Source organism: Mobula hypostoma, chromosome 1 (assembly GCF_963921235.1).
Source record: "Mobula hypostoma chromosome 1, sMobHyp1.1, whole genome shotgun sequence".
NCBI lineage: Eukaryota > Metazoa > Chordata > Chondrichthyes > Myliobatiformes > Myliobatidae > Mobula > Mobula hypostoma.
Window position 1 is genome coordinate 26,644,151 of NC_086097.1, and position 26,899 is coordinate 26,671,049.

At 40.3% G+C, this 26,899-nt stretch overlaps 1 protein-coding gene and 1 long non-coding RNA gene across 6 annotated transcripts in view; one reads left to right on the forward strand and one right to left on the reverse strand.

The window, feature by feature from the left end:
* foxn3 (forkhead box N3) overlaps nucleotides 1-18,066 on the reverse strand; it is a 408,734-nt gene extending 390,668 nt beyond the window's left edge. For 3 of the 5 annotated variants that reach the window (XM_063044941.1, XM_063044991.1, XM_063044933.1), the window contains exon 1: nucleotides 17,899-18,065. The gene's annotated coding sequence lies outside the window, so the exon portion shown is untranslated. Of the gene's footprint in view, nucleotides 1-17,898 lie in introns of all 5 variants that reach the window. The other 2 variants (XM_063044950.1, XM_063044954.1) reach the window with 1 other exon arrangement.
* LOC134344895 (uncharacterized) overlaps nucleotides 1-26,899 on the forward strand; it is a 145,081-nt gene that overhangs the window by 4,898 nt on the left and 113,284 nt on the right. Inside the window, exon 2 of the long non-coding RNA XR_010017554.1 lies at nucleotides 112-1,717. This is a non-coding gene — a long non-coding RNA (uncharacterized LOC134344895). The remainder of the gene's footprint in view (nucleotides 1-111; nucleotides 1,718-26,899) is intronic.

The window sequence follows — 26,899 nt, forward strand, 5'->3', positions numbered from 1 at the left end:
TCAGATGTTCATTTCTTGGATAAAGTGGGGACCAGACAGCAATTAGATGCATCCCATATAACAGACTAAAATGTTGAGATTTAAAACAACTCCTCTTATTGTTATCTCTAGATCCCACAGTCATCGTGATACTGCACATCCAGAAGAAATACTGTCACAAGAAAGTAGCATCCATAATTGAGACCCCTCCCCCCACCCCACTGTCCATGCCATATTCTCTTCTTATTACAGCCATCAGGAAGGAGGTACATGAACACTTCAGGTTCAAGGAAAGGTATTAACCATCTACAATCAGGCTCCTGAACCGGAGTGGGATAACTTCACTTATCTCAACATTGAACTGATTCCACAATCCATGGACTCACTTTCAAGGATTCTACAACTCATGTTCTCAGTATTATTCATTTATTTTAGTGTTGTTTATGAATCTTTGTTTGTAGTTTTTCATTGATCCTATTGTATTTCTCTGTTCTTCTATAAATGCCTGCAAGAAAATGAATCTCAAAGTAGCATTTTGATAATAAATTTACAATGAACAATACTCAGCCTGCTCAACTTCACAACAAGCCAAAAATACATCTATAGTCAAGAACTAGCTAGCATGATAGAAAGGATAGAGTGGCATACAGTTTTTAGAGCTCATTTGAGAGTACTAGGAATTCATGCAGTTTGGTGTCTCATATGTGTTACTTGATGAAGCTTTGCAGTTTGGCAACAGAGAGATAAGCAAGCTGAGGTAAACCACACCCCCAATGCAAGCATTACAAAAACAACTATCCAAATTGGTAGTTTATAGAGGAACTATTGAGGAAATGACTACTTAAATGCAGGAACTATATGCCACAAATGTTAATTAAGGGGTTACTACAAATATCAATCTACAAAATGGAAGAAATTGAGAAGTTCATCTCATGCAGCCAACAAAGTAGATTACTCTGTTCACTTTGTCAATTTTCTTCATATACAGAAGATGTTAAAGGGGAGGAGGGAATAATTAGAAGTGTACAAACATTGGAAGAATTATGCTACATGAGTAATTTCTTTGGTTGACAGTTGATTGTAAGTTTATTTTACATAAAAATATTCACATTCCACTTCTAAAATACTCCTGTTTTTTTTTCTCTTAAACTTGTGCAGGATGTTTGCCAAGAGAAAAAAAATCAAACATATTTTGTATTCCTAAGAAAATATCAAGGCTTTTGTTACTGTAGACTTCAAGATGTAATAATTTAACATGTTCAGTTTATATTTATCAGCTGCTAAGCTGGTAAGGGGTAAATCCTTTCAAATTTACACATGGGTTAAATTTTTAGGTCAATTTATCATAATAATCTGCTGTCCAAGTTATGTTTAAAATAGAAACAGTAAAAACAAGGACAAGAGTTGTGCCAAAATCCTTGTAACTAGGAGAGTACTTAAATACATCAGCAGCTGTTTTTCTCAAATCAATATTTGTATAGATTCCTCAAGATTAAGCCTATTTAAACATTGCAACCTTTACTAATGTCAACTTTCATGTCCAGTAGGTCAACTAATATTAATGTATTCTGGGAGCCAAGGCAGTTCTCCTATTGATTGCAAGGACATTAGTTCATCTGTATGAATTTCCTCAGGGCAAGTTATTCTGGATTCTGCCAGCTTTCTTTTCAGTCCTGATGAAGGGTCTCAGCCCAAGACATCAACTGTTTATTCACTTCTACAGATGCTGCCTGACTTGGTGAGTTCCTATAGAATTTGTGTTATTCAAGACACTTCTGAGCTGCTCACCCATCTATGAGTCACATCATCTTCATTCATTTTTAAAACAAAATATGTAATTTCATAGATCAAAGAAAAAGTGTGTCACTAGCCAGCTACAAACTTGGATAAGTTCTCAAAGGGAAGAGGTGACTGCTAAGATAGACCAACAGTACTTTTGGCATTCCATTGACTTGGTAACAGAATCTTCATCTTAATTTTCATTTAAGTGTCTGCAACTGAGAAACTATAAGTTTAAAGTGTGTACAATGAAGTCTATTTGCAATAAAATCATAGGTCTGTGAGAGGAATACTCAAAGTAAAGTAGGACTGAAATCTGAGGTTTCAGTCACCGGAGATTTTTTTTAAATAAAACAAAATCAACATGAATTACATGCCTGAAATTGTCAGTTACAAAATAGGTGTAATGCTGTTTCCATTAATGTTAAAGAAGCACTTTACTGCTGCAGGGAATTCAAAGAATAAATATATTGTTCAATACAGCATTAATACACCAAATGTACATGTCCTTACTGCATTGGCGATCAGAACTTCAGCTTGCAAAAAAGTCGTCCAATTTAAGCCTGGCAGATGGCAGGTTCTAATTTCACAGCTTGAAAGATTTTAAGTACTGCAGTTTTATTGCATGGTAAATGTATACATTTGCGGTCAGAAACTTATAGCTTGCAAAACAAAAAAAGACAATAGGGCAACACCTGTCGTAGAATCCCCTTCAGATTAAATGTCATGTTATAAAGTTCCAGAGGATTTCCTATAGCATTACTCATAGTCCTAATACAAGGGAACAAATAGCAAATAGTACATTGAAAGGGTGATGGAAACAGAGGGTTTGAGACCAGAGGATGTCAGTGCAGCATAAGACTATAACCTAGAGGAGCTGAAATAGGCCACTCAGCCCACTGAGTTTTCTCTGCCATTCCATCATGACTGATTTACTATTATCCCTCTCAACCCCAATCCTCCTGCCTTCTCCCTGTAATCTTTGATGCCCATACTATCAATCTCCACTTTAAACTTTAAACTTGCCAATGACTTGGCCTCCACAGCCATCTGTGGCAATGAATTTCAGAGATTCACCACCCTCTTGCTCAAGAAATTCCTTCTCATCACTGTTCCAAAGGCACATCATTGTTTTCTGAGACTGTGCCCTGTGATCCTAGACTCCCCCACTGTAGGAAACATACTCTCCACACCACTCTATCTAGGCCTTTCAATATTCAATATGTTTGAATGAAAGCCCTCCTTGCTTGTTACATACACCTGTTAGGGTGCATTCTCCAGTTACCTTATAAGGTAACCATAGCCTTCAGCCAGGAGCAGATGTCATCAGGTGGTTCCCAACCTTCACCAAGTGTTTCGACCCTTAACCACGACACTCTCCAGTTGGTGGGCCGGCAGTGGTGGCCAAATCACTGCCCATCTGTTCCTGGCTTCCAGCTCGCCTCCTCTCGCCTACTCCAAATCCAGCAAGAGGCTCGTTCTGCCTCTTCCCCCATCCTACGAGCTGCTTGTTTTTTGCTTCTTTCATCCAGGCCCAGATCTGACAACAACCGCCATGCTGATTTGGCTGGGAACTCCTCATTCTTCTAAACTCCAGTGAGTACAGGCCAGATTCTGCCCCCATTGTTTCATAATTTTCCTCCAGATGGGCAATTACTTAATGGATTAGTCCCTTGTTGATCAAAGATTTCGCCAGAAATCTCTGCACTGGGAGCAGAAAGAGAAGTTTGAGGGAAGTTTCGGTATGAGGCAGCACAATATGTTGGATCACTGAGGTAGGCCTTCTCGTGATACAAGAACTGTAGCTGGAACACTTACAGCGAGCACAATTACAAGTTGTAATAGTACTGGATATACTATAGAGAAAGGAACCCATACCAGAACAAAATCAAAGACCACGTGAAGGTCATGCAGAACACCCAAATTTAATGGAGGAGAAGAGGGGACCATAAAGGTGTTCTTTTTTAATTTACATATTACAACACAGGAAGAGGCTCCCTATAGAGAATACTAACTCATCCTCTCTTTATTTCCCTTGGTCTCTCACATACTCATCAACTCATCTTTAATTCCTTCATCATTTATCAACACAAGGGATAAGTTTACACTAGCCAATTAACTAACCAGCATATCTTTGCATTAAACATAGAACATACAGCACACTACAGTCCCTTCGGCCCACCATGTTGTGCAAACCTTTTAACCTACTCTAAGATCAATTCAATCTAACTTTTTCTTCTCACAAGGCCCTCCGTTTTTTTTTATCATTCATGAGCCTATCAAAGTGTTTCTATAATTTAATGCTCTTAATGCCCTGCCAGGGATGGTGCCTTCTCCACCATCCCTGGCAGGGCATCCATGTAGGAATTCTCTCTGTAAAGAAATTACCTCTGACTTTGTCCTATGCTTTCTTCCAATCACCTTAAAATTATGTCCCTGAAATTAGCTATATTCCCATCTGCGTTGTGAAAAAAGTCTCTGCTTGTCCAATTGATCTATGCCTCTTACCATTTTGTACACCTCTATCAAGTCACCTCTCATCCTCCTTCACTCCAAAGAGAACAGACCTAGCTCACTCAAACTATCTTCATAAGACATGCTCTCTAATCCAGGCAGCATCCCAGTAAACCTCCACTGCACCCTCCCTAAAGCTTCCACATCCTTCCTATAATGAGGTCACTAAAACTAAACACAATATTCCACAAATGATCTAACCAAGGTCTGATAGGGTTGCGTAAGGAATGGTGCAGCGGGGAAATCGTACCCTATCATGGGGCAAACTCCACGCAGACCACATCCATGGTTAGAACTGAATTTGGGTCGCAAGAGTTGTGCAGTGCTGTCCCCTTGTGCCACCGGCCTAAGAATTTGATTTTTCACTCAAACATCTACAAACTTTTCCCTGTTATCACATAAACAGCATACACTAGTATTAGAATGAAACAATTTGTGATGTCACATGGACCAGGCAGCATCACAAGCATTATTTGTGCATAAGATTACAAACTATAAGAGCACTTCTCATGTCTCTAAAAGCAGCAATGGAAGAGAAGATTGCAGCATTTTTCTAAGGCGGCTCCTTAATACAAGAGGTAAGTCATAGAACATTATAGACATGCAGCACGGAAACTGACCCTTCAGCCCATCAAGTCCATGCTGATCATCAGCACCTATTTTAGATTCCGATTTATTTAGATGCAGATTCGTTTATCACATGTATATTGAAACATACTGTACAGTGAAATCTGTTGTTTACATTAATATCTAACATAACCCAAGGATGTGCTGAGGGTAGCTGTAAGAGTTGCCACACATTCCAGTGCCAAAATGGCACTCCACAATGTTCAGCAAAACAACACAAGCAAGTAATCCTTCCTAACCCATTTTATTTTTCAGATTTTCCTATTAACTCCCATAAATTCTACCACTCACCTATATTCTAGAAATAATTTACAGTGGCCAATTAACCTATCAATTTGTGCATCTTTGAAATATGGGAGGGAACTGGGGCTTTGGGGAGAAGCCTACACAGTCACAGGAAGAACATGAAAAATCCATACAGGCAGCACCAGAGGTCAGGATGCTCATCCGGCAGCAGCTATCAATTGTGCCACTGTGTTGCCCATGTTGGGAGAAGCCCAAGTGGGTATGTAGTGTTGAGAAAGGAAAATGAAGATTATGTAGCTGAACAGGATATTCACCAGAATTTTCACTAGGAATGAAGAGAGACTGTAAAAGCTTGGTTTACTTTCTTTGGAGCAGAGAAAACAGAGGCTTGATTAAGGTAGAAGATTAGCTTTATTTGTTAGATGTACATTTAAATATACAGTTAAGTGCTTCATTTGCGTCAATAAGCAACACAGTCCGAGGATGTGCTGGGGGCAGCCTGCAAATATCACCATGCTGCAAGAGCCAACATAGCATACTCACAACTTACTAACACTAACCCACTATGTCTTTGGAATGGGGGAGGAAACCAGAACACCTGGAGAAAATAGTCACAGGAGAATGTACACTCCTTCCAGACAGCAGCAAGAATTGAACCCCAATCATTGATTGCTGGCACTGTAAAGGACTGTGATAACTGCTATGCTATCATGCCACCCAGGTACAGTAAAGCTCCACTAATCCAGCACACTGAAAATTTGGTGGTGCCAGACTGGCAGATTTTTAACATTATTGGATATTATCCAATAAAATTTTAATTCTTTTTAGGTGCTATTTGGTACAGTAGTATAAATTTTCCAGTGAACCCAGTAAGTTTCAAGAGAGCATAGGAAATGGATCCAGATGATTTTAAAAGGAGATCAAAAACTAGATGGCATGGTACTGTAGTGGTCAGCGTAATGCTATTACAGCCCCAGTGACCCGGGTTCAATTCCATTGCTGCCTGTAAGGAAGTTCTCAACATCTTTAAAGAAGTTTCGTTAAAATTTGTACAGAAGTAATGTCTGTAAGAAATACTCATTTAAGGAGTATTTAAATAAGTACATTTTCCCCATGACCCTATGGGTTTCCTCAGGATGCTCCAGTTTCCTCCCATATTCCAAAGATGTATGATTTAGGATTAGTGACTTGTGGGCATGCTACGTTGCCCCAGAAGCCTGGCAACACTTGCAGACTGCTCCCAGAACCGTGTCATTGATGCAAACAAAGCATTTTACTGTATGTTTCAATATACACGTGACAAATAAATCTAATTTTCTACTTTAAGCAAACCTCTACTTTTTCTCTCCAAGAAAAACCCTGCTTTCCCTGCTCCAAAGAAAGTAAACTCTATCTTTCCAGTCATAGAAGTACGAGTTGAGTGCTGGGAAATGCAATTAGTTTTGATAAGTGCTAGATGGATGGCACAGACACAGTAGGCCAAAGAGCCTGTTTCTGTACTGTATCATTGTAATACTGACTAATTACTTTACAACCTAGGGTTCAGCCAATGAAAAGAGCACTTACCAAAAGTTCTAAAGAACAAGACACTTTCCTTTTTATTAACAAATGTAACAACTCTATTGAATGAACAGTGACATGGGACGGAGGAGAGAAAAATTAATTGTAAACTGTATCTACTTCAGCTGGCTCAGTTCTCAGTGAAGTGGAGTCACTGTATAGGATGAAAGATGAACTGTTTCACTTTCACGGCTTCCACTCCTAAACCAAAATCACACCATCAATTTACAATGCCCAAATGTTTATCTGTTATTGGAATGGAGGGCTGCAGTTAGAAAATGAGTTTAGATAGGCTGGGCTTATTCTCACTGTAATATAGGAGGTTGAGGAGAGAATTTAGAGGTTTATAAAATTATGAGGGGCATCAATAGGATAGATAGTCAGAATCTTAATCTCAGGACAGAGTTTAAAACTGAGAAAGGAGACATTTAAAGGAGGTCTGAGAGTTAAGTATTTCACACATGGGCGCAGATTAGCTGGAATGAGCTACCAGGTAAGATGGTAGACACAGATACAATTGTGACATTTAAAAGGCATTTGGACAGGTACTTTAGATAGGAAAGGTGAAGAGGGACACAGGCCTAATGCAAGCAAATGGGATTATGTAGGCAGACATCAGGGTCAGGAAGAACGAGGTGGACCAATAGGGTCCATTTCTATGCAGTATGATTCGATGTTATGGAAGCCTGATGTCCTAGACACCACTAACTCATTTACTGAAATGTACAAGAGGAAGGGCCTTACATTAAACATCTGAAAGTCAAAGGCCCTCTACCAATCTGCCCCTCAACATTACACTACACTTCCATCAATTAAGATCACCAAGAGAAAACATGATCATTTTCTATACCTTGGGAGCCAGAATACCAGGGCACCCAACATAGCACTTTGTCTCTGATAAAAAGTGTTCAATACACAGAACTTCAAACTTAACACCAATGAGTGATCCCTATCTCTCTGCATATTTCAGAAACAGAAACAACCTACAATACATACATCAAGGGATTGGGGAAGTACCAGGAATATCTTCTCCACAAAATTGTCTTAATCCATTGGCACTAGACAAACCATGTTAGTGTCCTCTCCCAAACCAATGCCCCCAGTATCAACCTTAATCATACATGACCATCTCTGGTAGGCATGCTACATCATTTGCCTGCATAATACCAAACTTCAAAAATAAGCACTCTACTCTGAGTTTTGTCACAGCAACTTATTTTGAGAACAGAGGAAATATGTCAAGGAAATTGCCAGAGTGTCTTTTAAAACGGAGTCATTGGGATCCCTGGTCCTTGACCAGTTATAGAATCAGTCACACACCATGGCAAAAGGCCCTTCAGTCCAACTATACCATGCAGACAAGATACTACATCCAAGTTAGTCCCTTTTTCCAATGTTTGGCCTATAGTCTTCTAAACCTTTCAATATGCCTGTCCAACTCTTTTTAAAGTTGTTCTTTTTGTAAGAGTCACCCAGAAAAACACTAAGAATCTCCAGTGTATGAAATGGGAGTACACAGAGGGCACATACAAAAAGCAAAATGTACAGCCAATGTCCCAAACAACCCATCACATACAAGTATCACATACACCACTCATGACAGTGTCTGTGGACCTGCATTAAGTTCTTCAGAAACCTCAGAACCTACAGATTTAGAATAAAAGCAACCTTGAGCAACTGTCCAAGAAAAATAATTGGCCAAAAGAGATCATTAACAAAAGGTGCTACGTTTGAAACTGGAATTTAACACTCCATTTGAGTAGCAGGGCTGAAAGCTTACTTAGTCTACAGATAACAGGAATTCTGCAGATGCTGGAAATTCAAGCAAATTCCTGATGAAGAGTCTCGGCCTGAAACGTCAACTGTACCTCTTTCTAGAGATGCTGCCTGGCCTGCTGCGTTCACCAGCAACTTTGATGTGTGTTGTTAGTCTACAGATATTAATTATAGTGTATAAGTCCAAAGAGAAAGGAATGGCCTCTTAAACATAACCTACTCTGTCCTTAACAGGACATATACGATCATTTGGATTACTTTGGCATTTAAATCTTGGGTGTTAGATTTTTTTTGAATACTGTAATGATAAAATACCAATAGTTTATGGAGAATAAATTCCCTGATTAGGGCAGTTCAGCAGTGCAGCTTCGTAGCGCTGCTGCCTCAGAAACCCAGTGAGCAGAGTTCAATCCTGACCATGTGTGCTGTCTGTGTGGAGTTTGCACATTCTCCATGCATGGATTTCTACCAGTTACTCCAGTTTCCTCCAACTTCCTAAAACTGTGCAGATTGGTAGATTAATTGTCCACTGCAAATTGCTCCCAGTATACGGCAGAAAATAAGAGACTTGATAGGAATGTGGAGAGGATAAAATGAGATCCACATAATATTAGTGAGAATGTGTGCCTGATGGTTGGCATAGACTCAGTAGATCGAAGGGATTATTTCCATGCCATATCTGTAGGTCCAGGTTCATAGACTGAATCAGAATCAGATTTAATATCACCAGCATATGTCATGAAATTTGTTAACTTAGCAGCAGCAATACAATACATGATAATATAGAAAGAAAGATAAATAAATAAATTACAGTAAGAATACCTATATATTAAATAGTTAAATTTAAAATATTGCAAAAACAGAAATAATTTTTTTTAAATGAGGTAGGGTTCCTCATGGGTTCAATGTCCATTTAGGAATCAGATGGCAGAGATAAAGAAGTTGTTCCTGAATTGCTGAGTGTGTGACTTGAGGCTTCTGTACCTTCTTCCTGACGGTAACAATTAGAAGAGGGCATGTCCTAGGTGATGAGGTTCCTTAATAATGGGTGCCGTCTTTCTGAAGCACCACTCCTTGAAGATGTCTTGGATACTACAGAGGCTGGTACCCAATATGGAGCTGACTAATTTTACAACTTTCTGTAGCTTCCTTCAATCCTGTGCAGCAACTCCTGAGCGCCCTCTCATCTCCATCTGAGATTCTGCCAACAATGGTTGTATCATCAGCGAATTTATAGATGGCACTTAAGCTATGCCTAGCCACACAGTCATGCGTATAGAGAGAGTAGAGAAGTGGGCCAAGCACACATCCCTGAGGTGTGTCACTGTTGATCATCAGCAAGGAAGGAGATATTATTACCAATCTGCACAGATCGTGTTTTTCTGGTCAGGAAGTTGAGGATTCAATTGCAGAGGAAAGTACAGAGGCCCAGGTTCTCTAGTTTATCAATCAAGATTGTAGGAATTAAGGTGTTAAATACTGAGCTACAGTCAACGAACAGCATCCTGACATAGGTGTTCATATTGTCCAAGTGATCTAAGGCGATGTGAAGCATGTTGAACTGATGTTGCTGAATTTCAGTAAAGTGTGAAAGATCCTTTCCAAAACTCATTATGACCTACAAACCACTGTTTCAAGTAAAAATTGATGAAATTCATCTTTTGTTTCAAGTTTATCACTATTTCTCTCCTACTAATTTCAAATTGCTACTGTCATGAATTTTGCCTTTTTCTATTGGTTTCTTAATATGCAGGTTCATTTTCTTCTCGATGATTGCTTCCAAATTGCTGATATTTATCCAGATGTTAATTCAATAATTTACTTGCTGGTGCTCTTCTCTTCTTGAGATCCACTGTAAACTCTTGGCTCGTTGCGTTAAAAGTTTGGTGCTCTGTTGATTAATTGTGCCAAGTTAGGTGAAGCTCTAAGAGCAGCTCCAAATCTTTTCTTACAAACCTATGCAAATTCAATTTTGTAAGCATTTACTCAGGAACTCACAGTTCGCCCTTCAAAGTTATCTGCACTTTATGCAATAGTTTAAGAGAAATATGTTCAAGTATACACACCCTCTTGAAAATGCATATTAATTATTCAAAATAAAAATTTCTTCTCATTTGGTTTTAACAACCCCCAATTCAGCTTATATAACTCAATAAGATACTGTGATGTAATGAAACCCAAATTTACTTTCATTATGAATTTCCTTTTGATATGTGATTGAAAATAATTACCAACTAGAGTTATTATAGTATGGAAAAAGACTGTGCCAACTATAATGCATCCAATTTATAGTAGTCCTATTTTATTCCCCTACTTCCATCAACTCCCTACCCCCTCCCCAGATTCTGCTACTCACCTATACATGGAGGCAATTTACAATAGCCAATTAGCCTTCCATCTCGCATTCCCTTGGGATATGGGTGGAAACCCACGCAATCACAGGGAGGACATGCAAACTCCACACAGACAGCACTGGATGTCGAAACTAAAACAGATCACTGGGGCTACAAGGCACCAACTTAACCAGCTGCACCACTGGGCTGCCCCAGAGTTTGAGGAGTAAGTAGTCACTCCTTTAAAATTGTTCCCAACGTTTAATCTTCCAGTGCTAAACCAGTTCAAATGGGTTGAGAGCATGCCAGTGTTAGCTACTAATTATGTACGTCATTAAAATGTCAAAATAATACATTTACTTGCAACCTTTTTCAATAATCTGAAGTTTATGAGGCTCAAAAAATAATGAACAGAATATTCAAAAAGATCAGCCCTCCTGAGTACAATGACTTCTAGTACAAGACAATTTACATTCACCAAAAGCATTCTCACACCTACCTACAATATATAAAAATGCTTACGTAGGTCAATGCAACTGTAATGTAAAAATGTCTAGACTTGGGCATTGCATTTCTATGATACTTTAATAAAGGTTCCATTGCTGTTCTCTACAATTAAAACACACAATGTCAATTAAAATTCTTGTCAGATGGGGCTCTAAAATATTTCTTCAATGGACATGTTCTGTTGGCAATTAACACAAGTAAACGTTCTAATTATTGACATTAAAAACAACATTTTACATATGTTAATTTGATTATTTTAAAATTGAAGTCTAAAGGGGGTAATTAGAAAATGCAAATTGGAGGGGAGAGGAAAGAGCACTTAGAACAAGGGGAAAGAACAATGCCATATACAACCTTGAAATTTGTCTCCTTACAGGCAGCTGACTTCCCATATCCATTTTCCATAATACTCAGCTCATTCAAAACCAAAATATTCTTACCTTATTCTCTTGCACAGTTATTCACATTGGTAAGAATAATTAAAAATCATTGAAGTGTTGAAAAATCATTAGTTGGCAGTATCTCAACCCAAAACATCAATAGTTCCTTCCCTTTCCTCCCCACCCCCCACACCAACAGATGCTGCTCGACCTAATGTACATTTCTTGTCTCTCAGAAATTTAGGTGTCTTTATACACAGAACCCAAACAATCATGAAAGCAAAGTCAGAGTTAACAAGAATAAGACTTTCTGCAATCATATCGTATTTTGACAAAGATCATGCCTGGAATATTAGTAGTAGGAAATTAACACCTTGTGTCTGCTCTGTAATCCAATGAATTCATGACTGGTCTATTTAGCTTGCTGCTAATTTTCTCTACTACAGCCTTCATTTTCTTAAAATCCAAAAATATATTACATGCATGGAAAAACATATTTGCCTTAATGAGCGGTTCAGCAAAGATTCACAAGATTGATTAGTGGGGTGAGAGCCTTACCTATGAAGGAGATTAAGTAGAATGGGTGTCGATACTTGTGTTTGGGGAATGACAGATTATCAACTAAGGAGTCCAAAAAAAACGGGTTTTGACTCATTCATCCTTCTACAGTTTTTGCCCCTTGTCCCTTGAGTTACTGCAGTTTTCATTATTTCCCTACTATTACTGTGTATTGTAATACATTAGTTATACACTATTATCATGGTTTCCTTCAAATTTACTTTTGTTTGTTCATTGAATGCAGATCCCGACTTAACATTTAAAATTTAAAATACATCTAAAATTGCCTATCAAAGTACAGAGTAAATTTATTATCCAAGTACATATAAGTTACTATATTGAGATTGATTTTCTTGAAAAATAGAATTTTATGAAAAATGATTTGTAAACATATACTAACAAACAACCAAAGTGCAACTAAAAATTAATACTCAAAACGTGAATTGTAAGAGTCCTTGAAAGTGAGTCTGCAAGTCGTAAAATCAGTTGAGAGTAGTGGTGATTGAAGTTATCCACACCAAATCAGAAGCCTGACTGACAGTTGTTGGGTAATAACTGTTCCTGACCTTGTGTGTGGCACCTAAGGCCTCTGCACCTCCCGCCTCAGACCCCTAAGGAACCACCATCATGTAGATTTCTCTCAGATATCATATAAAAAAATCAAATTAAGTCTTCTCTTTAAATTGACAAGTTTAAGTCTCATGCTTCTCAAATGCTCAATATTCAGACCAACCAACCAAGTGTGATATTTTGTAATCAAATCACAAGGGAAAATTATAAAGATTTCCATGTCAGTTGTCAAACCAGAAAGTAACAATATTGTCTATGCAAAAGTTCAGCTGATGTCCTCATGCACATCCACCAGTTATATTTGCACAGAATTAAGGCAGGTACTGTGAGAAATTATGCAATTGATGGATTTAAATTTTAGAAAAGTGAATTGGAGAGTACATTTGTGTGAAGGTAGAGCCACCAATCAGTTACAGTATGTGCCCACCATCAAACATTTGCACGTCAACAATTTACAAAAATGACCAAAATAATCCCAGCTTTTTCCAAAATTCAATCAATATTATAAACTGTACCTAAACAATTTACTCTATAGTTATTTTTTAAATGGTCAGATTTTAATTTATAGAGTATGCCAAACATTTCACTGTAAATAAATTACTTCAGAAATGCAGTTAATGTTGTTAATGTAACCAAACACCAGGAATAAATGATGGCCAAGATACCAGGAAAATTATTTGCAGCAGTTTTTCAAAACAATAGCTGTGAGTCTCATACATCCACTTGAATTGTACATGTGGGTTTAGTTTAACATTTCATTTAAAAGACATGTTAGCACATGCAGCACTCCATCAGTAGTCTACATTAACTGTATTATTTGAGTCCAAATGAGTTGTGAACCAATAATCTGTTAACTCAAAAGCAATTACACCGTTATTGAACTGGTACTTAAACACAACATTGCTTAGAATAGTTCTTTGCAATCTAGATTATGGTAATACTGTCTCTAAAAATCACATCATTTATACCAGCTCCATGTAGAGCCTAGGAAAGCAATCTCATCAATCCCATTCCTCTATTTTTCAAATTATTCTCTCAATGCGCAAGAATGTTTTACCCTATATCCTCCTTAAATATCTGTTTTCCCAGATTTTATAATTTGTGCTCCCTAGTTTCTGCCAACAGATTTGGTCTGTCTACTTTATCCAAGCCAATAACATTCATGCCTGAACTATAATCTGCATTGAAGGATGAAATCCTGTCAGAGTGTTCAGAGTCAAAAGCTACGCAGTTTATCAAATATCAACTGACCTAGAGATTAAGTGGAATGGTCCAGTTTGTGGATAATGAAAAGTTATGTATTTGAATCTGAGTAATTCCAGACACATGTATCTCAAGTAAATATATCTGTTTATCTTGAAACCTTCCAAAGTGCAAATTCACGGTCTCATGAGACTAACGGATGCCTATCTATACCTGTTTATGGTAATGAAGAGAGGGGATAACATGGAGCTCATAGACATCACACTTTGGAAGTCCAAAACCAATATTACAACTGCTGGGAAAAACAAATGTTAAAATTTATGAAGAGTACGACGTGAAACTGGAAACATATACTAAAAGCATTAGTTATAGCTGAAAGAGGCAATGTTTCAAGGATATTCTCACAGTCTCCTTGAAAATATAACATCCTCCCTGATGTGGAAATCTCTGGCCCATGACCAATCAAAATGAAGAAATTCCAGGACAACACTGAGAACATCAAATCTCTTCATCTGTCTATGCAAAGACCCACTGAAAATTGTACAAAGAAGACATCAGTTCCCATCCCACTCACCCGCCCTGTCAAACACTTCTTGCCTCAGCAGTGCTCTCTGCTGATCCAACATTAGCCTCACCAGCTACCTCAGAATCCATGGATCAGGAGTTGAAACAAGTTATCCTCAAGTTTACTTAAAGAGAAAAATTGCAGGTACAACTAGAATAGTATGTCCAGTTTTGATGTCCTTACAGAGAGATGCTGAGGCAAACAACCAAAATGAAGCATGAGGTTTAGCTAAAAGCTAAACTTTTAGCTTTAGAAGCTGGGCTTTTATAAACTGGGAACATAATTGACATTTTTGAATACCATGTCCCATTCCGATTCTGACACGTCTATCCACGGCCTCCTCTACTGTCAAGATGAAGCCACACTCAGGTTGGAGGAATAACACCTTATATTCCCTCTGGGTAGCCTCCAACCTGATAGCGTGAATATTGACTTCTCTAACTTCCGTTAATGCCCCTCCTCCCGTTCACACCCCATCCTTTATTTATTCATTTAATATAATCCCCCCCCTTTTTTCTCCCTCTGTCCCTCTCACAGTAACTCCTTCCTGCTCTCCACCCTCCAGGCTCCCCTCCCCCCTTCTCTCTCTCTCCCCAGGCTTCCCGTCCCATGACCCGCTCCCTTCTCCAGCCTCGTATCCCTTTTGCCAATCACCTGTCCAGCTCTTGGCTCCATCCCTCCCCCTCCTGTCTTCTATCATTTCAGATCTCCCCCTCCCCCTACCACTTTCAAATCTCTTACTATCTCTTCTTTCAGTTAGTCCTGACGAAGGGTCCCAGCCTGAAACGTTGACTGTACCTTTTCCTATAGATGCTGCCTGGCCTGCTGTGCTCCACCAGCATTTTTTGTGTGTGTTGCTTCTAACTCACAGAAGTCTTTATGCGTGTATGTGTAATGATATTAAAGATAAGTAGGTGTCAGGAACTAATCCCTTCATGTGAAGTAGTTCCTTCAATCCCTTGCAGCTTAATGGTACCTAATGTACTTTCACAAGATCAACTTAAACACTTAATAGGAGCAAAATGCCATTATTTTATCGCCAGTGCTTAGAATTAAGGAACAAGCTATCCTTGTAGGGGGTAAGATGGGCCTCCGCAATTCTTGATGATTAAAAAAGACCAAATTTTACTAGCCATTTTAAATCTGCAACATTTATATTGTAATCTGATTTTATACAGAAATGTCTATACAGTAGTAGTAACCTGAATCTTAATACTTACCTTGCCAAACTGCGTTTTACATTTATATATTATTAAAATATTTCATTTTGATACCTGTGTAATTCAAGTAAAAAACGCTGAAATCAGTCTACGCCTGCCACCTCTCTAAGAGACTTTAGGGACCAACCACCAGTATGATAAATTCCTTGAATGAATACACATTGTCAACTGATTGCTGCACCACTTCGAGTAACTAATCCAGTACTATTATGAAAAAAAATGTTGTGCAGTCGACAAGTATCCGAACTAAATGGCATGTATCGACGAATACTTCAGTAACCCGGTAGTTCAAAGTTTCCATGTCTCGAACCATAAGGGTAGGTTGACCTTAAATTCCCCATACACTATTGGCCTGAAGTACGCGATTGGCATCTGTAAACAACAGGTACCTGTGGTTGCTTTACGAAGGTTTGAGAAACATTTTGTTGAAAAAGCAATTGAACACTAACGGTGTTTTGTAATACATTAAACAATGTTAAAAGCTCTCAAATGCAGCTATTTGTTAGAAAAGGCCTCAACTTTCCTTGCAAACGTATGCACTCGGTATACTTGTTTCATGCTGTGACGAAATGAACTTGCCTTTATTGTAATGCGTGAATCAACGTTTATATATATTTTTAAATCATCAAAATCTCAGCTCGTTCAAAATAAACATTTAATTTAAAGCTCGGAGAGCGAAATCTGATCCCATGCCTACAAAGTGGGCGCAAGTGATTTGATTGTATACTGTTTGGTCTGCGTGGCAATTCCTCCACACACATACCATCTGGTTTACATTACGTACGGAAAGAAAATCACAAGACTCCTGCCCACAATCCCTTGCCTTCTATTTTTGGAAAAGTACGAAGCTGGCAAAGCACTCTGAGTCTTTATAGATAGCACAAGCGTTGTTTTCCACGGAAGGCAGTCGTGTTTATAGGGTTTTTGTCAAGTCCCATTACACAGAACAGATTTGCCGATTCAAGCACTACAGCGCCGCTAAGCATTGGATTGTGCAATCGCGTGAACTTTATAATCTGGGTTAATTGCTGGTAGATCTTTTCATTAGGCCACCTAACTGTCAAAGGTCAAGTGGCATATCGCTGTCTATGGCTTTCTCTGGAGGAGTTGGTCGCCACATAAACAGTTTGTCTGTCACCTTGGATTAAATAGCACGGGCTAAAGCTCACGAGTTTGCGAGCAGGAAACGACCCGTGTGTTTGTGGGAGAGATCGCAACACGGGGAAAGCCCGTGACATTTGCACTTCTCCCTGTCTTTCGCCCTTCGTGCAAATGTAGCATTTTCTTTCGCAGGTCAAACGTATCTGGCGCCACAATATTGAAAGTAAGACTGTGGTTTAAAATTAGGGAAGGATTCCCAGAATGAGAAATGGTGGATGAGATGGAATTTTGATCGCAGTATCCACAGGGAAAATTCCATTACCCGAGCCACTGAGGGCATTGCCGTGTTGACAACTACATGGAGCGAAACGTCGCTCCCTCCAGGAAAGACCGACAGTGCGACATAATTTCAATAATAGCGAGCGGGTTTTACAAAAGTAAAACCTAAATAAAAAAAACTTATCGTTAAAGAGTTAACATGAAAGGGGAAAGTGTGCATGCTGCTAAAAGTAATCTTTTTCTAAGGAGGTGTGCATTTACGTGACAGATGCCAGAACCACAGAAAGTGAACGAGGGAGTTAAAAATCTTTGCAAAGGTTTTAAACTAGCGGAGTCTCGGAAATGCGTCGTTTTTTTTGCGCATTTAAACCAAAGATCGGGATGCAATGTCATGAGTTGAGCTTTGGATATAAGGTCAAATTTCACCCCAGTGACGGTGGGTAGTGGATAAGGATTTACACGGAGAACAGATAGATGCAAAATGATTGAAAAAAAAACAATGTTACAAACCAAAGTGCCAAGGGTTTTAAAAAACAAGAGAAATTACCACGTTAAACTGACGTGACACTCATCAACCTTGCTGGGTTTGCAACTTTACTGAGTCCGAGATAGGGTGGAGAGGAACGAATTATAAAAAAGGCAGCAAAATAAAATGTTTACACCGAGCTAAGACATAATCAGACAGCTTGATGTCTACTTACACTTCATGTCATGCTAAGATGGCTGTTGACGAACACAAAAGGATTTTTTTGCAGCATTCGGGTCCCCCCCACCCGTCCGGGAAAAAAAGTGTTTATTTTTTTAAATAAAGGAGGGAGGAGAGAGTGATCGCTCAATAACGCTCGGATATCCCCAGCCGTCGCCAAGGAGACGAAGCAGCCAGCCTCAACTCCCTCCGCCACGGGGGCGGCGGCCTCCAGGCTCTGACCTCCCCAACCCTTCCTCCAGCCTCCCTAACCCACTTTCTACGCCCTCTTTCCGCACTTTTATGAAGTAAACCGCCCGCCTTTTGGGCCCGGCTCGCCCCGAAAACGGCCTGCGGGCCGCAAGCTTCGGTGGGAGGCACGGGGCTGGTGGGAACGGCGCCCGATGGCACAGCGAGCAACCAATAGGGGCGGGAGCGGGCGGTGCCAGCCGCCATCTCGACGTCGGACGTTTTGGCGGTAATTTGCATGTGGCGGCGCCGTGCGCACGCGGGCCGGCACGTGCGACGGAAGGCGGTCGTGCGCGCGCGCGCGCTGCGCAGCCCCGGAGTGCGCGCAGTGCGCACGCCGGCTGCGGGTGGCGAGTCCGCCTGGGGTCGGCCGGGAGCAGATTGAGTTTTATTACCATTTGTTTTATGTAATGTGAAATTTCACAATCACTGTCAATGACATAGGTAGTGAAATTTGTTCTTACAGTGCAAGACATAAATATACTGCAAGTTACAATAGGAAATATATAACAAAAAGTAGTGCAAAAAGAGAGCCAAATAGTGAGGTAGTGTTCATGGATTTCATTGACAGTTCAGAAATCTGATGGCAGAGGGGAAGAAGCTGTTCCTGAAAGGTTGTGTGTGTGGCTTCAGCCTCCTGTACTTTCTCCCTGATGACAGGATCCAGAAGAGGGCATGTTCTGGGTCACAAGGTCCTTAACAATGGATGCCTCCGACTTGACCACTGCTTCCTGAAAATGTCCTTGATAGAGGGGAGCGTTGTGCCTGTCAAAGCAAGCGCCAAGTTTATTGCATGCAATAGCATCACAGTGACAATAGATAAATTGGTTTACTATTGTCACATGTACCAATGTACATGTGAGAATAATATTTATTTGTTATTGTGACCGAAGGTTCAGTCGCTCAGCATTCAAGATGAGGTAATAAATTAGATTAGACATTGGCTTTGTGGAAGAAGCCAGAGAGTATGAATAGATGACTGTTAGCAGATGTTAGTAGGAGGCCTGTAGCTGGTGGAGTGCCACAAGGATCGGTGCTGGGTCTGTTTTTGTTATCATCTGTATCGAGAATCTAGATGATATTGTGGCTAACTAGATCAGCAAATTTGCAGGTGACAACAAGATTGGCTGTACACTGGACAGTGAGGAAGGCTATCATAGCTTGCAGAGGAATCTGGATCAGCTGGAAAAATAGGCTGGAAAATTGCAGATGGAATTTAATGCAGGCAAGTGTGAGGCTTGGCACTTCAGAAGGACCAACCAAGGTAGGTCTTACACAGTGAACAGTAGGGCACTGAGGAATGCGGTAGAACAGGTAGATAGGGTCATAAAGAATGCTTTAGGCACATCGGCCTTCATAAATCAAATAATTGGGTACAGGAAATGGGATGTCATGCTGAAGTTGTATAAAATGTTTGTAAGGCCTAATTTGGAATATTGTGTGCAATTTTAGTCATACCTGCAGGAATGATGTAAACAAGGTTGAAAGAGTACAGAGAAAATATCTTAGTTATAAGGAGTTATAACTCCTTATAAGGAAAGATTGAACAGATTAGGACTTTATTCGTTAGAACATAGAAGACTGAGAGGAGATCTGATAGAGGTATACAAAATTATGAGGGATATTGACAGGGTAAATGCAGGCAGGCTTTTGAAAATAATATTTATTTGTTATTGTGACCGAAGGTTCAGTCGCTCAGCATTCAAGATGAGGTAATAAATTAGATTAGACATTGGCTTTGTGGAAGAAGCCAGAGAGTATGAATAGATGACTGTTAGCAGATGTTAGTAGGAGGCCTGTAGCTGGTGGAGTGCCACTGTGAAAAATGAGAAGTTTAAGGGGAACATGAGGGGACTTTCTTCATTCCAAGGATCATGAGAATGTGAAACGAACTGCCAGCACAAGTGGGGCATGCAAGCTTGATTTCAAGGGAAGTTTGGATAGGTACATGGATGATAGGAGTATGGCAGGCAATGGTTCCAGAGCAGGTCAATGTGAGTAGACAGTTTAAATGGTTTTAGCATGGACTAGATGGGCTAAATGACCTGTTTCTGTGCTGTACTTTTCTATGACTATTTATTTATGATTATCTCTTTTTGTATTTGCACAATTTGTTGTCTTCTGTACTCTGGTTGAACATCCCCGTTGGGTTGTCTTTCATTGATTCTGTTATGGTTATTCTACAGATTTGCTGAGTATGCCCACAAGCAAATGAATCTCAGGGATGTATAGGGTGACATATATGTACTTTGATAATACATTTAATTTGAACGTTGAACCAGTCCTGATGAAGGGTCTCGGTCTGAAACATGGACATTCCCCTCCCCATCTACACAGATCATTTCACTACAACAGGATTGAGGTGGTCCCAATCCATCATTAAGGACTCCCGTCACCCAGGACATGCCCTCTTCTCATTGATTCCATTGGGGAGGATGTATGGGAGCCTGAAGATACACATTCAACATTCCAGGAACAGCTTCTTCTCCTCTGCATGTGGAAAGAACCCATGAACACCACCTCATTATTTTCGCCTCTCTTTTTGCATTACTTATTTGATTTAATTTTTTAAATATATATTCACTGTAATTTATAGCTTTTATTATGTATTGCAATGTACTGCTGCCACAAAACAACAATTTCACGACATATGCCAGTGGTATTAAACCTGATTTTGATTCTGAACAGAATGCAGAATGAAGTGTTGCAGTTGAAGAGAAAGTGCAGCGCAGGCAGCCAATAACGTGCAAGATCATAACAAGATAGATGGTGAGGTCCAGAGTCCATCTTGTTGTACAGAAGGCCGGTTGAACGGTCCTAGAAGTCGTCCTTGAGCCTGGTGGTATAGGCTTTTGGGGTTTTGTACCTTCTGCACGATGGGAGGAAGGAAAACAGAAAATGTCCAATGCACAGAAAGTGCCGGAGGAACTCAGCAGGCCAAGGAGCATCTATGGAGAGAAATAAACAGAAGTTTCTGGCCAAGATCCTTCAGAGACAAGATGGCAGGTGTTGCCAGAATAAGAAGGTGGGAGTCAGCCTGTATTCCTTCCCCTCCCCATCTTCTTATTCTCGCATCAGGTTAAGAAGAGCAGTGGACTGAGTATGTGTCTGGAGAGCTAAAGTCTACATTTCCTTCCAGTCCAAGAAGAAAAAAAATCACTGTTCTGCTCATTTTCCTGTGACTTAGCCAATATTCTCATCATGCTGTCTCAGTCCTTTGTAGTCCATAGCCTTCGATATTGATAACAAGTCTGGGAACAGAGGCAATGCAATCCATGTCTGACCTGAACAGGCACACAGAGCAAACAATGCCCAGGCTTAACGGGGATGCAGGAAGTTCAGGCAACACAGAAACAGGGTCAATAATCTGTACACTCTAGACAGCAGAAACATGGTCAATGCAAACATACTCCAAGCCATACAGGAAAATAATTCATGCAAAAACTAGGCGATATACAGGCACAAAGTCAATGCAAGTAAGAGTCCACACTGTACGGAAATAATGCCAATGCAAACAGTCCGGGTTGCAGACACCATTACTCAAGGCAGGGTGGGCACTGCAGAGAAACAAGGTGCCCCAAGGTGCAGTCAGAGTCCTGATTACTCATTCTGTTGGTTCAAACAGGACATTGCACAAACATATCCAACCAAGAGAATGAGTTTCCAACTTTTCTATCTAAAGTGAATGCTGAATCAAGCTTCTGTGTGGTAAGTGGAGAATAGATAATACAGCAATATAGAGAGTAAGAAGGCTGATCCCAAAAGCAGATGAGTTTGGTTCTGAGGGATGATCATACTGCTTGGATTGGAGAGGGATCTTGGGGTCCGTGTCCATAGATTCCTCAAAGTTGCTGTACAATTTATAGGGTTATTAAGGAGGTGCATGTTGTATTGGCCTTCATTAGTCAAGAACTACAAGGTAATGTTGCACTCTGGTTGGAGCACACTTGGAATTTTATGTTCAGTTCTAATAGTTGCATTTTAAGAAGAATATGAAAGCTTTAGAGAGGGTGCAGAGGAGATTTACCAGGATGCTGCCTAGATTGGTTATCTTATGAGGATAAATTAAGCAAGCTAGGGCTTTCCTCTTTGGAACAAAAGAGGATAAGTGGTAACTTGATAGAGGTGTACCAGATGGTAACAGGCATAGATAAAGTGGATTGCTAAAGACCTTGATCCCATGCTAGAAATGGCTAATATAAGGAGATTGGAGGAAAGTATAGGGAGAATGTCAGAGGTAGGCTTTTTTTTACACAGAGACTGTAGGCGTAAGCATCGTGGTGCTGGAGGCATATTCATCAGAGACATCTAAGAGACTCTTAGATGGGCACATGGATGAAAGAAAAATGGAGGGTTATCTGGGAGGAAGTAACACAGACAAAATGTTGGAGGAACTCAGCAGGTCAAATATCTGTAAACTTCAGGCTTGGCCAGCACGTGTTCGTCTTGGGGAAGACGGCCTCTGGCCCCGCCAACCTGAGAAATCTCGTTTGTGTGGATGCTGTGTGATCTGTTGCCCTGTTACAATTCCGAACTGCAAATTATCAGACAGTGCACCATATGCAATTAAATGATTACACTTTATAAATCTTGATCTGAGTACTGTATAGGGTTAGTAAAGAAAATAAGAAGCAAAAGGGCCCAGTTTAGGGAAAAAGTCAAATGTGCATTTTGGAGCTCACTGATAAGGCCATTCGTCCACCATTGACCTCCTCTGAGCGTCACTGACCTTTGGACCCTCGCTCCCCGTCAACTCTGTCCGGTGGTCTACCAGCTCTCTCCACACACGTCTTCTCTCTTCATCTCTCACTAACAAAAGACCGCGAAATCCCTGCTCCCAGACCCACAAGAAAGAACAACATCTGCTCATTGGCTAACATACAATCCAAAGGCCCCATTATTTCTAGTCATAACCCAAACATTGCTGCAACAGAGAAACCATTACCTTAGCAGTGGAGCATTACAGAGCGGCCGTTACATTAGCAGTGAAACCTTACAGCACATGACACATCTATGGAGAGGAATAAACAGTCGATGTTTTAACCCAAAACACTTCATCATGACTGAAAATGAAGGGGGAAGAAGCCAGAGATTTCCAGCATCTACAGAATCTCTCATGTTTTTGGCTATGTGGAAGGGAAGGGTTAGATTGATCTTAGGGCAAGCTAAAAGATTGGCATAACATCATAGGCCAACAGGCCACAACTGTGCTGAAATGTTCTATGTAACTTTACAGAACAAAGGCAACTTAGCAGAACCTTGCTGTAAAATAGTACAGATAAGGCAAACTTGGTGTAATAAATTAGAGGAATTTATAAAAAAGACAATTATCAGTAAAAGGTATAAACTTCACTTCTCAACATTTGATAAAGAATCTGTTAGAAACTACCACTGAAAGTTTGGTTAATATGTTACGACTTTCATAATTTCTGTTCAGTGCAGTGAATACAACCAGGATCCAGCTAAATGCCACAATGCAGCATACTGTATGAGGCTTTTTCTCAATGTTGCCAGTTATAAAACAACTAACAAGAACAGGGCTTCTGGAAAAACATCAGGTATCCTTAGCAAACACCACTCAGCAATTGATGATCTATCCTGCTGTCAAAAAACTATTGAATGGTTCCCAATATGGCAAGATCGATTCTGACCTTACTATCAACCTCATTATGACTTACTTAATTACTGAACCCCATCATCCCTACTGGAGCCAACAGCAGCTCACCAGAGTCCTCTGTCCGGGGTCAGCCTTTCATGTTGTCTCTCCCAGGGATGAAGTCTTTGGAGCTTCTGTTGGTGTTTCTTTAGCTCTTGGTTTTCGTAGGATTGGCTTGCTATCACTCCCTCGCCCTCTAGTCGTAATCCCCCCAACCCCCATGCATGAAAAGAATAAGAAATCAAAAACTTGCAAACCCCAAATATCCCCCCAACCTCTCCCTCTCACAAAACTAACAGATCACCCACATGAAAAAACAACAGCTAGAACATCAAACCTCAAACCCCCTGCCTGCCCATCAGCAAAAAGAAAGAATGAGCAAGAACATGGAAAAAAAAACATATAACTGAAAGAGGCCAATATGAACTGCGGTCCAATCCATAAATCTCAGAATTTCAATAACATCTCCGAGAGTATCGAGACCCAGTAGCCTCTCTGAGGGCAGCAACTCAAACCCAATGGCCTTTCCGAGGGTAGCGACACCAACCAGCTATATTCTTTCAATCTTACTTACATCTTTCCTGTAGGTCAGTAACCAAAACCGCACGCAATACTCCAAATTAGGTGTTTCCATCAACTTCAACATAACATCCCTACTCTTGTACTCAATACCTTGATTTATGAAGGCCAGTATGCCAAAAATTTTCTTTATGACCCTATCTACCTGTGACACCACTTTCAATGAATTATGGATCTGTATTCCTTGATCCCGGTGTTGTACTGAACTCCTCATGCCCTACTACTCACCCTTCAAGTCTTACTCTGGTCTGTCCTCCCAAAGTGCACACCTCACACTTGTCTGTATTATATTCCATCTGCCATTTTTCCAGCTGGTCCAGATCCCACTGCAGGCTTTGATAGTCTTCCTCGCTGTCCACTACACCCCCAATCTTGATGTCATCTGTAAATTTGCTGATCCAGGTTACCACATTATCACCAAGATTGTTCATATAGGTGATAAATAACAATGGATCCAGCACCGATCCCTGCGACACACCACTAGTCCCAGACCTCCAGTCAGAGAGGCAACAGTTGTGACTGTGCTCAAAGTCACCAGAGAGCCATTGAAGTTGGAGATAGAGAAGTCTTTATTCAGCACAACAAGCAGGCATCATTCATCATTGGAGACACTCTCAGTGGAGCTACCTGACCCAATGTTACATGACATCAGAATCAGAATCGGGTTTATTATCACCGGCATGTGATGTGAAATTTGTTAACTTAGCAGCAGCAGTTCAATGCAATACATAATACAGAAGAGAAAAATATAGTAATAATAATAAATAAATTTTATTCAGTATACTTTATATAGTGTACATATATTGAATAGATTTAAAATCGTGCAAAAAACAGAAATACTATATATTTTAAAAAATGTCAGGTAGTGTCCAAGTGTTCCATTTAGGAATTGGATGGCACAAGGGAAGAAGCTGTTCCTGAATCGCTGAGTGTGTGCTTTCAGGCTTCTGTACGTCCTACCTGATGATAAAAGTGAGAAACATTTTCTATGTTTCCCTGGGTACTGGAGGTCCTTAATAATGGATACTGCCTTTCTGAGACACTGATCCTTGAAGATGTCCTGGGTACTTTGTAGGATAGTACCCAAGATGGAGCCACCTAAATTTACAACCCTCTGCAGCTTCTTTCGGTCCCATGCAGTAGCCCCTCCATACCAGACAGTGATGCAGCCTGTCAGAATACTCTCCACAGTACATCTATAGAAGTTTTTGAGTGTATTTGTTGATATACCAAATCTCTTCAAACTCCTGATAAAGGATAGCCGCTGTCTTGCCTTCTTTATAACTGCATCCATATGTCAGGACCAGGTTTTTATATGCTAAAGATCAAAGGTAATGCCAGGACAATTCTATGGTTACAATGTACCCACAATGCTTGCTTTGAAATACATGTAATTTTCAAACACCTAGATCTTCACACCAATACTGCAGACACCCAAAATGAATGACAATCATGGCTCTTTCTGAACTACATTCATAAATATGTATGCAGGCATCTCAGGTCAATGGGGGTATTTCCTGGTTTGCAATCGACCCCAGACTGCAGCTCCAAGAACAACATTTTAAACTGCATCTACAAGACAAATTCAGATCTGAGGACTGGGTTGCTGTTGAAATTAATATCTGCTATATTCCATAACTCCAGAATATGCCCTAACAGCAACCCTCTACTATGACTCTCTGGCTTCTCCAGCAAAGCCAATGTCCTATCCAATTTACTACTTCATCTCATCAAGATATCAACTTCTGACTGAGAAGCGACTTGGATCCACTGCAATTTGCCTACCGGAACATCAGGTCCACTGCAGATGCCATCTCATTGGGTCTTCACTCAACCCTGGAACATCTGGACAGCAAAGATGCATACATCATGATGCTTTTTATCGACTACAGCTCAGCATTCAATACCATCATCACCACAAAACTAATCAATAAGCTCCAAGACTTTAGTCTCAATACCTCCGTGTGCAATTGGATCCACGATTTCCTCACTTGCAGACCCAAATCAGTTTGGATTGCCAACAATAATATTTTCACCACAATCTCCATCAATACAGGTGCACCACAAGGCTGTGTGCTTAGCCCACTGCTCTACTCACTTTACACTCTCAACCACGTGGCTAAGCACAGCTCCAATGCCATATTCAAGTTTGTTGACAAAACCACAGTTGTATGCTGAATCAAAGGTCATGATGAATCAGCACATGGGGGAGATTGAAAACCTGACTGAGTGGTGGCCATAAAAACACCCTTTTACTCAATGTCAGGAAGACCAAGGAGCTGATAATTGACTTCAGGACAAGGAAACCAGAAGTCCATGAGCCAGTCCTCATTGGATGATCTGAGGTTTCTGGGGGCCCAATCCGCAGTGGGAGCGGAGCACAGTGATGAGGTTTTGCACAAGTTGGCGACGCTTGTTTAAAAGAAGAGCTTCACGGGCTTTCAGGCTCATTCCGGTGGCCCAACTAGTGGCAGAAGCAGAGCACATTGTTGGGGTAGCCATTGCTGGGAGTAGGCCAGTGGTGAGAATAGGA